We start from the raw sequence: 14,814 nt of genomic DNA on the forward strand, positions 1-14,814 counted from the left end.
ATTTTTAAAAAGGAATATACTTCATAATAATTGAGAGTTAAGTAAAATAATTTGACAAGTATATGTGTTTCAAATAGAATTTTATCCAAATAAATAAATCCATTGTCCCATTCATAGTTAAATGAGACATTAAACAGTGTAGGCAGAGCTTTTGCCTGATAAGGTACTTTTTGGGAACTTTTGGAAAGATTTGAGACAAACAGAAAGTTTGGCTAATTATTGCACAATCGTGTTTATAAAATGCAATGCTATGCAAACTATTTAACTGCATCACACTCATATATGTAGAGATGAAGTTTATTTGCCATGGATGGGTGAATATTTTTGATGTTATGTAAGGTAGGCTTTCAAAATAATTGTGCGATGATATCTTAAAATGTCTTAACATAGCTCTAGTTCCATTTTTAGTTACAAGAGCTGCCTGAGTAAAGTTCTGAGTTACCTCATCATTTTTCCTTCATAGTGGGTGAAATATCCATACTTTATATTTGGCATCCTTTTCCCCCAACATCTCAGGGCTCATCTGCCAGCCTGGTTCTGATCCACATATGAATTGACATAATACTTCTCTTGGGAGACAAATTATATGAGGAAATGCAAACAAGAAAACCTTTCCTAACTGTGTCACTCACGTCATTTGTGAGACCAATGAGAGAAGTTGGGTCCCACAATGAAGTCTAATCCTGAACGTTACCACCTACACTACTTAAGCGTTTGTAATAACTACACTCGATATATCATGTAACCTGGATACCTTATACTGTGCTCTTCTATGTAATTACTCTAGGCATACATTCTTGGTCTTATGATTAATCTTCACTGCCATCTATGGTCAATTGTTTGCTTTTTAGCTTTCATCCCGTTTCTCCTGAATAACTCAATAGTTCAGGGGCAAATGAACAGCCAAGGCTAGTAAAGGGCTACATGACAATTGTGTTTTGTGAGACAAGCCTTAGCAAAACTACTAAATGAAATCTTAGAATAAAAAGGTGTCTTCCCTCCAATTCTTCACTTTTCCCCTCTCCTCTCTCCTAGTGTCCTCTATCCCTTATGCCTAAAAAGGCAAGCAGGGAACTCGGGAATTCAATGTAATCCAAAGTTGCAAACAAATCACAGCTCCCTTCAAGTGTTTCACACTCCAGTATTAATTATCCATCTACCTGCAACCATAAAATCCCTAATTCCCCTGACATCATTAGAAAAACAATCTGATTAAACACTTAGAATCATGGATAGCGGTTCCATTAACAGTTTCCAAAGTGTGTGATTATTCATTGGATATCTTTCTATAATGTATAAATATTTGGGTAAATATTCTAGATTGATAAACGATTTCTTTCCTCATAGGAGGTATTCAATAATATTTGTGAAATTTTTGGTTAAGTCCATATTTGAAAGGAAACAAAACCTAACTGAATGACCTCTAAGAAATCTCAAGTTCTCTACAGAACGACTGAATTTCCTCTATAAAAATCAGATCTATGTTCAACATCCTTGAAGAATCAATAATCAAGAGAGAATTGATCAGAATTCTACAGGTTTTCTTTTGGTTAGAAGTCAGTAATTTAAACACCTGATGTGATATCAATAGCATGCCTAAGGAATGGATACCACTCCCATTTTTAGGCAAATTAGACACTTATGACTCTTCCCAATTCAGGGACCATAAGGGAAGCAGCTGGAAATGGCAAGAGCAGATGGGGGTAGGTACTGAATGCCAAGTGAATGTCTTTTCTTCATCAGGGAAAGGTTTAGTTTTGAAGCATGTGAATGTCAGCCAAGAGCTTTGTGTAAAACTTTGGCATAGAACAAATTAAGCAGAGCTTCAAAGAGTGATATGATCAATAATATATATATATATATATATATATATATATATTTCCAATTTCTATTTTAACTTTTTGACTGTTCAGGGTTGCTGAGATAATTGGTCATAAATATTATTTTTTCTTCCATTCTCTTTCCATTCCATTTCACTTACATCTTCACATTTGGAGAGAGAAGCCAGGAGAATAATGTCCTTTTCTTAATGTATCAGCTTACCCTACTGTCTTTGTATTATATAATATCAATGGATAAGTGAGAGACACTATGAGACGACGTTGCATGAACAAGAGGGAACATAATCTGAAGGTGGAAGAAAAAGACTCTTAGGGAAGTTGAGCTTGTTTTTGTGCCCTATGGTAATAGACTTCCATTCTCTTAGATTCCTGAAATTGGGGCATTTGGGTGGTTCAGTGGGTTGAGTGTCTGACTTTGGCTCTTGTCATGATCTCGTGGTTTGTGGGTTCAAGCCCTGTGTTGGTCTCTGTCCTGACACTCAGAGCCTGGAGCCTGCATCAGATTCTGTGTCTCCTTCTCTCTCTCTCTGTCCCTCTCCACTCGCTCTCTGTCTCTATCAAAAATAAACATTAAAACATTTATATAAAAAAAGGTCCCTGAAATAGACACCCAGGGTTCTTACAGTGGTAAATAAATAAATGAATAAGTAGATAAATATTAGTGCTACTTAGTGGAGTGGGGAATAGAAAGAGAAGAATTTATATTCTTGGAGAGAAAAAAGTTCTGTTTTAGATATTTAATTTGAGATATTTACTAAATCAGTTAGTAATATGAGATTAGAAACCAAGGGTGAGGCTCATACTGGAGTTATAAACTTTGGCCTAATCAGCATATTGATGGTGAGTAAAGTTATGGCATTAAAAAATCGTCTTAATAAATAACGTGTGTCGAGCTATCACCAGGTGTCAAGTACTATTCTAAATAATTTTATTAACTTCAAAAAGCAAGCCTAAAAAGTAGATATTGTTACTGTCTTCATTTTAGAGTGAAGAAAAATTAGATCTGGACAGATTAAATATTTTCTCAGGACCACTTGCTAGTAAGTGAACAAACCTAAATCCCAGTCAAGCAAGTTTGCCTCCAGATCACATGCACTGAGTCACGGTATCCCAATGTTCATGGGATAGAATTATAATAAATCATAAAAAAAGAAGTCCTAAGAATATAAAGTGAATAGCCAACAAAGCATACTTAGAATAAATGACAAATGAAAAAGCAATGAGTAAGGAAGATACGGTATATACTGAGTAGTGCATAACTTCTTTACTGGAAGCCAAGCAAAGGACCTGCTTTAAGAAGAATGAAGTCATCAGTTGTGCTAAATGCTGCATAGATATTGATTAGGATTATACCTAAGCAGAGATGTATAGATTTTATAAAAATAGGTTATTTGTATCAAGTATCTATTAGTTTAGATCTAAGTAGTATTAATTTGTATCAAGTATCTATTAGTTTAGGTCTAAGTAGTATAAATGAAAGGGTTTCTGGAGTGGAGGAGTGAGGGGTTGTGAAAGACAAGAAGTGAAGTCCGTGATTTTAAACAATTTTATGGGAAGATATCTATACTGTGAGTCAGATGGCTTTTGTATTGCAGGAGAAGCATAAAACTTAAAGAAGTTTTCATTATTAGTGGAAAATATAGCATGCTCCAATGCTATTAGGAAAGATACAGAGGGCATAAAATACTTGATGTGATGCTGGAAAATTAGAGGATCCTTGAAAGACTAAAGTCATTGAATAGACCACAGAAGCATGATAAATGACTGCAAAAGTGGGACTTCTCAGACTCCATAAACGCAAGAGCTGACCTCTCAAAATAAATCTCTTTATATACATCTATGTATATTGGTTTTGTTTCTTTGGAGAACCGTAACTCATACAAGCATCTTATATGTCCTGGTCATGGAATAGACGAATGAAATAGGAGTGGGGTAATAAATGTTTTGCCTTTTAAGAACCGTAAGACACTTTTCTCAGCCACTGACTTCTTGTTTATTTACTTATTTTTAAGTTTATTTATTTTGAGAGAGAGAGCAAGCAGGGGAGGGGCAGAGAGAGAGGGAGATAGAATCCCAAGCAGGCTCAACGCTGTCAGCACAGCCCAGAGCCCGATGTGGAGCTCACACTCACAGAACTGTGAAATCATGAACGGAGCAGAAATCAAGCTTAATCAAGCTTAACCAAGTGCCCCGGTGCACTCAGGTGCCCTGGCAGCCACCGACTTCTTGTGAGTATGAAAATACCCACAATAGGGGCACCTGGGTGGCGCAGTTGGTTAAGCGTCCGACTTCAGCCAGGTCACGATCTCGCGGTCCGTGAGTTCGAGCCCCGCGTCGGGCTCTGGGCTGATGGCTCAGAGCCTGGAGCCTGTTTCCAATTCTGTGTCTCCCTCTCTCTCTGCCCCTCCCCCGTTCATGCTCTGTCTCTCTCTGTCCCAAAAATAAATAAACGTTGAAAAAAAAAAAAAGAAAATACCCACAAGAGATCAGAACTCCCTTAAATATTCTCTGACTCCAAAATGAGGAAATCTCACAAGAAATAAAAGTAAATAGCATTTTGCCTTTTGAATTTAATTACAAATAAATTAGCATCATCACATATGACTGACCCAGTAGGTCAATAACAAAGTACATTTTAATTTTTATTTGGAAAGTTATCACAAGGTTCTAGCCTTTTTTATGTTAATAGGGAGAATCCTTGTGTCTTGCTTGACAGTTTTAACATCTGCATACTTCAGCTATTTAGTTTTACCTCATCAATCTTGCAGTGCTGTTGGTAGGAAAATCTGATCCATGATAATTTAGGCGTGAGAACATCTGATACTCAGAGAGCCTGAGATTCCTGATGTGACTTGTAATAGCTAAGCATGGGATTTTCAACCCAGGTGCACCTTATCAGCATAACTATGGCACAAAATAAATCATGCCATCATACTATTTTTAAGTTACACAAATGTACTTTAACTTCTTCATTTGAAGTATTATAGTTAATTTCAGGGTAATAGTAAGGTGTTTTGAAAGTTTAATGTATCTGCTTGCTTTTAAACATACCAAAATTAAAATGATGTAAGAAAAAAATGCAACTATAACTTAGTACCGTTATTTGATTTTTATGCTACAAATAAATGCCCATTTCACATGATTATAGAACAGAATGAATACAAGTGGTAAAGTGGGGTTTTAATGCAACCACCAATGATTTTCCAAAATCGTACCTATTGAGTGAAAAGATGAGTCTAGAGGACACTCACACACACACACACACACACACACACACACACACTCACACACACACACACACACACACACACACACACATGCATATACATACATACACAGTCATTGCAAAGCCTACATGAAGGTCTATGAGAATATAATATTCATGTCTATTACTTCTTTCTGGGTATTGGATAGAGTGGCTTTTTGTAACTTCTACCATTTATATTTATGCTTTAGAGGGGATAAAGCTCTTGGGGAAATATAGCAGCAACCATAAAACATGGAATTGCTTAGCACTAAGAAAAAAATGAGCATACTAGAGGTATCCGAATGAGGGTAAATAAACAGACTTATTGAGAGTTAGAAAGTATCTTCAGCACTGTACTTTATAAAGATTATCAGCCAGGGAGCTATTTAGCATACATGTTTTGGAGTTCCACTCTTTAAAGATTGCAGTTCAGTTGTTGAAGAATTCAGAAAGTTTGTACCTTTCAAAAATGCTCAGTTAATTCTGATTTATATCTGGGTATGAAAACCATTGTTTCATATTGTCAATTTATGTATTTGTATTAAAAACTTGGTAGTTACATAAATGGATTTTTAATTTGAATTAGTTTGAATTTGCAAGATAATCCAAGGAACTGCATATTCTTTTTATGTAATATTCCTGTCTGTTACTTCTTTTCAAGTGTTGGGTAAGATTATTCATTATATTTATCATTATCTAACATCATGTCTTCAGTAACTAACCAAGTTTTTCTGCACACATATTGAGAATTATATACTTGACTGTCTTGTGATCAGCTACAGGTGTATTTATAATTTATTTTTATGCATATCCATAAAAATAAATTTATTTTTTTACTTTCCAGTTGAAGCCAAACATATATCATGAATAAAATTAGAAGAAAATATATTCCAAATGAAAAACAGGTTTATAAAGAGGGGATTTATTGAAAAAGTTTAAGATCTGTAGTCCAAAATTAAGAGAAACAACACAAATTGATATAAACATTATGAAGTACAGTTCATTACACATCATCTCATCTAATTCCATGATTATATCATTATTTCATAAGACAGAAATTACCTAAAAAGTACAATACATTTTCTAGGATGCAGTATTTTGGACAAATAGAATATTTCTAGCATGAGAATATATATGGAGGGTGACAAATATGTGCATATTAAAAATTAAAAGCACAGCAAGCAAATATCCTTAGGCAAAAATGAACTGTTTACTGTAGCCAAGAATTTCCTTGGTTTAATTCCTGCTTCTCTCCTTTGTGTCCACATCTGGCACTGATTCTTTCTAAAAGCACTGCCAAGCAAGCTAATGAAATGCTTCTCTGAATAGGTATTATTTGGTTTTCATAGATAAACAAATGGTTATATATCTCATATTGCAATTAAGCTCTACCAAATTATGCACATACTTTCTGAATATGCACTGACTGTTATTATTAATATTTAGGCACATCTGTGTTCTCCAATCATATCATCCGCAATTGAAGAAATGCTAGAGCACATAAAACAGAAGTATTTGTCACCAATTCAGAAATTAACCATCATTCAAAATTGTGCCAATAAGCATATTGAGTTTCACTTTAAAAACTTATTTTAGATGCTTTCTTGTTAAGGAATTCCTTAGTAGAAACACTTAGAAGAAATGTTCAAGTAAATGTTCACAAAAATATTTATAATATTCCTCAAGGAAATAAAAAAAATTGTTGAATGAATGTACTGAAGTTTTTAATGAAAGACAAACACCCATGGAAATCTTTATACTTTACCGAGAGTACATCTTGAGATTTAGAGGAAAATCTCTATTTCTATGGAAATTACCCCAGTTTTTAAACACTTCAATTGGATTGCGGTTAAAGAATCTCCAGCATGTGAATTTGTGGTAATAATTTCATCACTTATTAAGTTTAGACTTTGAAAAAATACCTCCGATTTTGGTGGCGAAGCAATGGATATATTTAAATGCTCAATAGATACTAAATAAGAATTTCATTTTGACTTCAAATTAATTTTTTCCTACTTTGTTTTGGTTTTCATAGTAGTAAAAAAATAGTAATTCTGGCCTAGCATATAAGCCAAATTGTGCATCTCTATTTATGTATGTTATGACTGTATGTATCTATAGCCATATCCACTTCTGTATTCAACCAAAACCCAGTCCATTCTTTTACCATTTTATCTGTATCTAACTTTACATTGCAGTTTAATAATGCAGAGTTCATCTGCTCACAAATTCTATAAAACTTAAAAAAATAAGCTTAATAATAATACATCTATAAATTTTGAGGGGAATTAAATTTATTGTATTTTTTATATTAGTTTAGTTATTTTGATTAATGAAATGTTATTGTTTACTTACTCTATACAGGAAACTATGTTAGGTTTACTGCTTCCTAGGTATTTATAACCCGTTAGAAGATTCAGATACAGAAACTGATCACTTTAAAAACACTATGGTTAGGTTAAAGGTTATGATATACATTTTATAAGAAAGTAGAAGAGGATTACTAAATTTGGAAGGATTGGATTAGAAAATTCTTAGAAAATATAGCTTAAATTGAGTATTTATGGATACTTTGGCATTAACTAAATGGCAGGGCTTTACGAGAGGAATCATTTTAGTTAGCAGAAGAAGAGTGCATTCAGGCGAGATAATGTTGCTGGTGGTAAAAGCAAATCTCATACCATGGAGGGCCATGAATGCTATGAAGGAATGAGGATTTTCTCAAAGTTTTGAGGCAGAAAAAACGACATCGCAAAATCTAAGAGTTGGATTGCTAACTTGTTCAGAAAAATGAAGGTGAGATTTGAGATAATTCAAGAATGTGACCAGGAAATTCAACATGGAGGCTATGAATTACTTTAAAGACATGTTCCAGTATCTTAAAATAAACACAAGCAAGGAAGATTGTGCTAAAGAGATAAAAAAGAGATAAAACCAGCCTAAGTGTTGACTTGTAGAAAATGAGGAAGAGGAAGTTGAAAAGAAAGACTTCTAGATTTCTGGTTTGATTGATTAAGCAGATGGTGATGCAATCAAAGGGGTTAGAAATTCTCAGTAGAATAAAAAAATTATTTGGGAAATAATGATGAATAATGTTATATTCTATTTTGGACTTGTTAGTTGTCCTTTTTTGGTGACATGTTAAAACAGAATTACTCAGATGATCATTTTTAGGGGTAAAGGAGAAAATTTTGAAATCCTATAGTACAGCACTAAAAGCACATAAACTAACATAAGAACCCATATATATTTTTTTAATTTTTTAATGTTAATTTATTTCTGAGAGAAAGAGAGACAGAGAGGGGCAGAGAGAGGGAGACACAGAATCCAAAGCAGACTCCAGGCTCTGAGCTGTCAGCACAGAGCCCAACGTGGGGCTCAAATTCTCAACCGTGAGATGGTGACCTGAGCAGAAATCAGATGCTCAATGGACTGAGCCGCCCAGGTGCCCCAAGAACCCGTATTTTGTAAATAAAGCTCAATGTTGTTTATGCAAGGAACACTTTTTAAACATATATTATGCCCCTTTTAGGTGCTAAGCACCTGTATGATCTTGGACATGTCTTACATCTCAGAGATGAAGTAAATTAATACCCTCTTCTCTCCAAATCTATCTGTGCCTCAATTTCGTTATGTAAACATTGAGGAAAATGTTCCAATATCAAATGAAGTAATATATGAAAATCATATATAACATATAATGTATAAGAACAGTATATAAAATATAAAGGAAATATAGCTATTGTAATCAAAAGGATGGGAAGTGTAATTCCTCATTAAAAATTGCAGACTTGTTAAGAAACATATATTCCATTTCTTTGTCTTTAAGGGGCAGTTTTTGGGGCGCCTGGGTGGCTCAGTTGGTTAAGCAGCTGACTGCAGCTCAGGTCATGATCTTGTACTCTGTGAGTTCAAGCCCCACGTTGGGCTCTGTGCTGACAGCTCAGAGCTTGGAGCCTGCTTCAGATTCTGTGTCTCCCTCTCTCTCTGTCCCTCCCCCACTTGTGCTCTGTCTTTCTCTGCCTCTCAAAAATAAAGAAACGTCCTAAAAAAATTTTTTTAAGGGACAGTTTTCCCTTTCCTGGAGGTAGGAAAAAGAAGAATGTTATCAATCCCACACTGAATTCTTTTCTAGACCTAAACTAAAGGATAATGGGCAGGCGTCCCCAGGAAGTCACACTCTGCTTACACTCAGTCACTAAGTAAAAGCAAAATCTATTTACACTTAATGTAAGTAGTGTCAGCCTAGTTTGTAGAAGGGAGAAAAAACAATCCAAGGATATGTCTTCAATAACTATGAACAAACTTCTGCCTAAAAACATAATTTATCTCTCCTTTTTTCTAGACTTTAATGCCCACTCATGTGGGTGAATGGTGAAAATAAAACTGACAATGTCTTTGTAATTATAATATATGTATCTGGATTCCCACTTGATTCTAAACAAGGTCAGGGAAAAATACTTGTTCTCTTAGGGTGCACTAAGTTTCTAAGATTCACATAATATGGACATAAAATTTATTTCCTAATAGTTTCTGTTCTGGTGAGTGTTACTGATTCATTGATGGATTTTCTAATGTTTTTCATGTATTTGTATTAAGATGCTTGATAATCATAAAGGACCTCAATTTAACCACTTCTTGAGAAAAAATATGTCAGTATGACATATTAATATTTAACAGTTAATACTTTCTGATTCAATAAATTATAAAGAATGATTTTGTTGATTTGAAAAATATTTAAGAGATGTGTGGTCTCAGTGACTTTTAAAATTTAGAAATAAAAGTTTTTTTTCTTTTATTCTTTTATAGTCCTTCTTATGTTTTTCATAAAATCATTATGTTTTATTATAACATTTCACTCCATTTATAGTGAAGAATACATTTTAACCACAAGAGAAAAAAAACACATTTACTCAACCAAATATACTTAATTGATTTTTCCATTCTAACAAACTTACAAAGCTTTCCTAAGTGATAAAATAGATGAAAATTTTAAAAATGAAAAATACATATTTAAAGGCAAAAAGGAGAACATTAGAGATTTAAGCTCTGTCTACAGTGTGCTTTGCAAAGCTGATTTGTTGGAGCACTTAGCCATAGTCTGACTAATGTGCTCTCAAAAATTAACAAAAAAACATGGGAATAGAAAATTGGTTTCTCTGGATCAAGGATATCATTACTATTCTTTACTACTGAAATATTTCCTTAAAGCACAGTCTGAAAGAAAATGGAAGTATTGTCATTTTCACAGAAAGACTGTAAACCACTTTGTGAATATTATAAAATGAATATTCTTAGTGAAGTAACCAAAGAGTTAAGTTAATATATCAAAATAATATTTTTCTGATGAAATAATGCTAGAGCAGTTCAGATCTATAAACTGAAGGCAGATTTAGTTTGTAAGAAAAGAAGACCAAAGACGTGTATCTTACACTTGAAGGTCAATAGATTCAGTTTCCATCAGATTAGGATAGATGAGTTCGAGAACCTCATGAAAACTCTTCCTTCAATTTCTACTCAGTTTGTCTTTCTGCTAACTGATGATATCAGTTACAAGAGGGCAAGGTGAGAAAAACAGTCTGTAGGTAATCCTTACAAAAGAACATAAGGTGTCTGCTAAAAATAAGCACTGTCATTGTGCTAAGGTCTAATAGGAAGCAGGGTGCATGTCAGGGAACAGGTATGGGACACAGCATAGCCAGGGCTGGGGGAGGTAATACAAATCAGGTGTAGGCAGTAGTAACCCAGGCCATGATGGGTATGAAGAGCAAGAAAACATAGTTGCTACAGGTCACAGTTGGTATCAGGGATAGTTGGAATTAGAGAGTCAAGGTCAAGTCCAGTTGATAAGCCCATCTATTGAGATACAGTGCTCTGGTTCAAGGGACTAGACATGAATTCATTTGAAGCAGTCTTGCCCTAAATAGATAACTCCTTAATAAAAGGAGATATTCTAACTGTATCTGGGGAAAGATTGAAAGTAGCTTTAGAAATACTCAGATGAATCAGTTTTCTGGTTGACAAAGGATTTCTATTATTTTTTATAATTCTTGTTATTATTTGTGAATAGGAGAGGGGGTGGTGAGACTAGTGCATATGAAGTTAAAAACAAAACAAAACAAAACAAAACAAAATATAGCCTCTTATCTGGAACTCCTTCGCAGTTCAGGTCCTAGGCACAAAACTGAATAGTTACTATTCCCAGGAAAGTGTCTATCTACTTGGGTAGGGAAGCATTTGTACATTTCTAGGACAAGTCTCTAGCAAGTAAATCTCATAATTTCTTTGTATTGCTTTTGGTTGGATTAATCAGTCATTCTGCAATATGAAATTTATTGAGAGAAATAATAATCGTAGTTATTCAGGATGGCTATCTATGGCTTAAATGGATAGAATGAGACAATGAACTTTTTCTATTAAATTTGATATCATAGTTTCTAGTGATTTCTGAAAGCTAGTTTCCAAGGTGATTTGGAAAATCATTGTTTAAATACAAAATCTGAACTGCAATTTGAAGTAAAAGAATAAAAAAGACCAATAGTAGAGTCAACGAAGTATCTGATTGGTTAGTATATAGAAATAAAATCATTTCAACTAGTACTAAATTGAATTCTAGCCCATAATAAATATGAAAAAAAAATGTGCAAAATTCACATATAGAAGTACACTACAGGGTCGTTGAATATAAATTAACTCAGAGGTAAAAAAAAAAAATCCTTTCAAGGTTCAAGGAAAAGGAAACAAACCATGCCCTGAAATTTTAAAGTGAGAATAGAATAGGGGCCACAATTCAGACCTTTATTTCTTTAATGGAAATGATTGCATATTGATATATCTGACGACACTGCCAGTGCAGAGGAGTGTGCAGTGTAAGCACATAAGTAATCATTAGAAACACATTTCTACCTTCACTCACGCATTGGGCTAATAGCTGTGTAATACCTATGTTTGTATACACCTCCACAGACTGGGTAGATCATTAACTTAAGTATTTTCTAGCTCATGTTGTTTTCCATTCCACATGTGCTAAGATAAGTTATAAATCAGCAGAAGCAGGGATATACCACCATATTTCCTGTATTTAAGCTCTTCAAAAGAAAGATTTGTATCCTAATCATTATATTTCCATTGCCTAACCTTGCCTAGTGCAAAATGAAGTACTTCAAAGATATTTTTCAACTTGAATTGAAGAATTGTTCAATTAAAAAAAAACTATGGAGAACACATAGTTATTTCTACCTCTAGGGGTGTAAATGAACACTCTCTTTGCCCTTATGAAATTAATAATTAATTTCATTGATTAAATAATAAATAAAAATGGTTTTATAAATAGAATGTGAGTGTGTATGTAAGTTTTCATATAGATTATCTTAATTAAGAAAACCTAACATAGTTATAGAGCATGTGTTCACCATGCTTAGAAACTCATAATTTTTAGAAATAGTAATCTGTCTATGTAAATGTAGTTCTCTTCTTCTGTGTATGTCATGTAGGGTCAAATAATTGGCCTTTAGTATTTTCCAAATAGAGGCCTGGGTGTGAATTTTGTTTCCAAGGTCAGGTAAACATGTACCAAACTACTAGCATGCTTAAAATGTCTGTGAATATTCTTCTTTCTATCCTCTCCATGACCTCTAATATTGATTTTTTTAATCTGGCTATAATACTGTATAATCTGGGTTGTTTCCTGCACCTTGAATGCAAAGCTTATCTTTGCATTCTTAGTATCTACAATAATGCCTTTATATGTTAGGCTTCAGTAATTTAAAGGCCATGAAATTTGCTCATAAGTACATGAAGACCAGTAGCTAAATAATTTGATGCAAGAAAGCCTTTTTTCCCCTTTTTATATAAAAAGTCTATAGAACCACATCAAAATCAGTAGGCCTCAGATTGATACATATATTTAGTAAGTTTGTAAATGAAGAGAGACTGCGCCATCAACTTTGACACCCCACAGTAGTGCATCATTTCTCATTCTAAACTCCAGAATTAGTAAAAGTGTATTATTGCCAATGAGTAGAAAGTACATATTTCTTAGGTTCTGAAAAAAAATATATTACTTGTCATATTAAAGAGCTGTTCATACAATTCTGTTTTGAGAACTGGTAAGTGAAGGGAAGAGTAAACATTTTTCTGCTTTCCATTTTGAACTGTATTCCTGGGAAGGTCAGAAAAGGCGGCCTAAGACCCTAGGTGCTGAGATATCAGGGGGTTGCACCATATAAAGCACCACCTACAATCTCAATCTACTACATCCTTCTTGTCTGTGATTTATACTAGTAATATTCTAAATATCCCAGTCTTTTAAAAAAATGAAATAGATGTAGTTTTCTATTGCCTATAGCCCAAAAAACAACTAATACAGACCTTAGTACCCAGATTTTGGTGTTTGCATTAGGTATGTGCCAAAAAAAAAAGGCAAGTATTTCAATGTTAAATATCAGTCTATATTTTAATCTGCTCACCAGAATTTCAGGCACTGAAAAGGCCAAAGCATTTCATACAAATCAGTGGCATGCATAGCATTTATTATAATAATTTAACTGAAAATTTTATTGCTTAAATTTTTTTTGCTATTTTTTCCAAAGACTATAATTTATTTAAACTACCCTCTCCCTTGAGTTTTAGGGGTATTGTTCTGAATCTCTGGATGATGGATCACATGGTGACACATTTCATGGTGATGAGTCAGGCAGAGGGAATTTTTCTGAAATTTTACCAGCTGACTTGCATATCACAAAGAGTTCAAATATGTGTTAGAAGAATTAACAATACATTACAAAGTTACTTTTGCAGCCTTATTAAATACTGTTCTACCTGAAATTATTGCTTAAGATTTCATAGTTGCTCTTGAGAAGAGATTATGACAGACTGAAAAACAGCAGGCACTATTCTGATCTTCGAAGAGTGTAGTTTAGTACTTTTTAATCAAATAAACTTTATTAAATTTTTAATGATATAGGTTTAGAAATTATATAGGTTTGTAAATAAATCATAGAAAGATCGTATGCACCTAACTAAAGGAAAAGCAAATTCTAGTTTATAAATTTCATTTTACAAATTTAGTTTGACTCGAAAGTGTCTTCACATATAATATATAGACTTGTGTGTATACACACACACACACACACACACACACACACACACACACACACTACACCCAAATTAAGGATGAGACTTAATCAAAACACTCCATGTTCTAAGAAACAATACAGTGCAAGAATTGATATATATATATGGGTTATGTTTTTATTCAGCTATTATCCTATTACATTAGTTATAAAATGATTTAGCCATTCACACAGCCTGCATTTATATTATTCATAATACTTATAATATTTAGTAACCTATTTTCATGATATCATATTCATAACATGAATATGTGTTGGAAATATGTGTTGACAAAGATAAACTGAAAATTGAAAATAATTCCTGCAAAAATATGGTCAAATATAATGTTATTTGTCAAAGAAACATTGAATGTACCTCTTTCCATGGCCAAACTTAGTCTTCATTGCACCTTATACCAGCCTTATGTAAAACAGGAATTAAACCCATTAGTTCATCTCAGGGAAGACTGCAAAGTTTGTGGTTTTCTATGGTGATTTTTGGAGCAATATGTGTAGTATGGATCTCAATCTCAATTGATTGGTAATCCGTATTGCCAATTTATATATCAAAGGCATAATTTGCAAATTCAGAATTAAATACTTTCATTAGATG

The sequence above is a fragment of the Prionailurus viverrinus genome, chromosome A1 (assembly GCF_022837055.1).
Source record: "Prionailurus viverrinus isolate Anna chromosome A1, UM_Priviv_1.0, whole genome shotgun sequence".
NCBI lineage: Eukaryota > Metazoa > Chordata > Mammalia > Carnivora > Felidae > Prionailurus > Prionailurus viverrinus.